This window comes from Nannospalax galili, unplaced genomic scaffold, assembly GCF_000622305.1.
Source record: "Nannospalax galili isolate Female #2095 unplaced genomic scaffold, S.galili_v1.0 scaffold30, whole genome shotgun sequence".
Lineage (NCBI taxonomy): Eukaryota > Metazoa > Chordata > Mammalia > Rodentia > Spalacidae > Nannospalax > Nannospalax galili.
In genome coordinates, this window is record NW_008329127.1 from 1,331,513 (window position 1) to 1,334,725 (window position 3,213).

Consider the following 3,213-nt stretch of genomic DNA (forward strand, 5'->3'; position numbering starts at 1 on the left):
ATCTCTTCCTCTTGGTTTGACAAAGGGAAGCGAGAAACTATTATTGGTAGTGATACATTAAATCTATAGTCCCCTTTTCTCCCTAAGGGTACCTTTTCTATGTCATTGGTGACCTTCTACATGAAATAATTTGCAAACTATTGTCTGTCCACTCATCCATGCATTCCGCTAACAATCTCTGAGGACCACTCGAAATTTATTTACCTTTCCTCTGCTCTCCTCTCCACTATGAAGAGCCTGGTGGTCTCTGGAATTCACTAGGTTATTAAATATTCACCTTTCCACAATGCTTCCTTACGTGTTAACTAAACCTGTCTTCTCATCTCTTATGAATTCCTCAGTTGTCAGTTCATCCCAGCAAACCTTCTGAGGGAACAGGGAAACTTTTCCTCTTCAGCCCCACAAGACAATCACTCCTGGACTCATCCAGGTCCTGGGTCACAAGATGAAAGCAAGGAGTCAGGCTCTTAAGGGCTTGCCACCCAGGAGTCCAAATAGATGTCTAATTTATGAAAAGATTTAAGAATGGATTTAAGGGGTTGGGGATTTAGCTCAGCAGTAGAGTGCTTGCCTATCAAGCGGAAGGCCCTGGATTCGGTACTCAGCTCTGGAAAAAAAAAAAAAAAATGAATGGACTTAAATAGAAGTTTTAGGATAATTTTATAGAATTTAAGGAAAAGTCCTCAGGGCAGGCAAACTAAATCTCTGCAGCTGCCTTGCAGAGAGGAATGGAGAGAAGAAAAAAAGTCATGACGCCAGGCCGGTTTGGAGCTGGCATGGAGCTCAGGCATGTGGCAGACAAACAACCACACAGCAGGGAGGAGAAGGGAGTTCTAGAAAAAAGGGCAGGGAAACCCATAATGTTGGGACAGCCCAAAGCATTAGGGAAAGCATGGCTTGAAAGAAGGTATAAAAAGCCAGGCGTGGTGGCGCACGCCTTTAATCCCAGCACTTCGAAGGCAGAGGCAGGAGCAGAAGGATCTCTGCGAGTTCAAGGCCAGCCTAGTCTATATAACAAGTTCCAGGCCAGCTGGGGCTACAGAGAGACCCTGTCTCAAAAAGACCAAAAAGAGAGTGAGAACGAGAGAGGGAAAATATTATGTAAAGAAAAGATTACGTTTTTAAAAATTCTTCAGACGAGAATGGGCAAAACTTACAGGAGACTCCCCGTCTGTAACCGAGTCCATAAGAACTGCACCCAGGAGGTAGGGAATCTGGGCAGGAAAAGGTCACCATCTCATTAACACACTAGGTATTCCACCCATCTCTTTAATCTGCTTTCCTGGGGGTGGTCCTGTGACCAAGTGATTGACCATCAGAACTGGAAAGTTGGGTCTTTATCAAGACAGCAGAGATTGCTGCTCTCTTGTCCAGTTAACCTTATGGGACTTTTTCTTACCTTAACAGAGAGAGAGGAAGGCACTCAGTGTCAACCTCTGGCCTCCACATGCATATGAACACAAAGGCATGTGCACACACATAAAAGATAATAGTTTTAATATGAAATTCTTCTAAGGCAACTATAACCAAGTAATGCTTTCTGTAGCCTTTTCTTTAAAAACAATTTCAATGTGTATGTATATATGTTTCCGTCTGTGTGCCTGTGCACTGCATGTGTGCAGGTGCCCACAGAGACCAAAACAGGGCTTGATTTCCTTCAGTTGGAGTTACAGGTGGTCACGAATGGAATTCCCGGAGTCACCAGAATTGCACAGGGGGGTTAGGGCATGTCCTTTTAACTGTAAATGACATTCCTGATGAAAGTCCTAGAAAATCCCAGGTTTGCAGCTAGGAACAGGAGAAAGGCCCTAAGCAAATGTTGTAAATTGTGTTGGAATTCTTGATTCTCAGCTGGTGAGAAGCTTTAACCAGACCAGGTTGTTGCAGGAAAGATGAGGCAAGGCACAGGGATGATTCAGGAAATGCTTTTTATTTAGACTGCAGTCTGGTCCAGCTGAATTAAGTCTCAAAGTCTGGATCCTGAAAGGAGGAAGCGCTCATCTTTTATACCCCAGGTAGTGAGTTACAGTGAAAAGGAAACCTACACATTGACTGGTTAATAGCAAAAGTCTTCGAACCGGACAAATCATTATAAATTTGGAAAAGAAAATCAATGCTCTGCAGTTTCCATCTCAGGAACATAGAAAGAAGAATCACAGGCCAGCACTGAGTGGTCACCAGCAGTCCAACCACAAAGCCTGTCAGCAAACATCCTGCTGACACAAAAGGAGAGAGACAATAGGATTAAAATCCTTATTTTCCTTGAATAGTCCATCAGGCTCTACATCGGGGTGAGGGGCTTCTTCCCCTTCCTGTGTTCCCCAAATTTTCCCTGTCTTTCTATCCCACCTCACTGAGAACATCACCATAAATTGTTCATGCAAATACAGTCTAGAGGTGGGAGAATAAAGGCATTTTTCTCTTTGAAAACAGCAGAGGGTTCTTTGTTTCCCAATTGAATGGAATTTGAATATAAAACAAAACAATGATTTAATTTAAATAACAATGTCAGATATGGTGTAAAAACTCACAAAGCAAAGAAACCAATCTTAACAATTGAAAACTCAGCCCAGATATGCCTCCTCAGCCCTGTGTTGAGCCAACACATTACAAGGAAAGAAGGCTCCAGGTAGGGTGAAAAAAGGTGTCACTGTGGCTTTCTGAACACAAGTGTAAAATTCCTGGCTTTGATAGTAATTTGAATCTTTACTCCCTTAGGGGGGTGTTTTGGAGTTCAGAATGCAATTCTTTTGTTTTCTTTGAGAAAACAGGTATGGACTATATATCTATTTAAGACTAAATGGTATATGAGGCCTTAAGTATGTGGGTCCATGAAAAGTGAATATACCATATGGTCTACCCTAGAATAAGTAATTATAGACTTATTAAAAATACATGTTAATTTTACTCACTGACACTGTGGTAATGACTTCCTCAGGATCTAATCCGGTCTGTTGATTATGCTTAAGTATTTCTGGCATAAGACATTCTTGTCGCGAACAAATGACTTGAACAAAGTGCAAGTTGACCCAGTCTCTGGGTCTTATCTGACCCAGCAAAGGATAAGGAGCAACGAGGAAAATGATATTGAATGTGGACATCATCAAAAAGCTCTTTGTTTTAATATTTTATTTAGTATTTTTTTTATTTTATGTGTCTGAGTGTATTGCCTGCACACTTATATATATGCAGCCAATACACTCAGACACATAA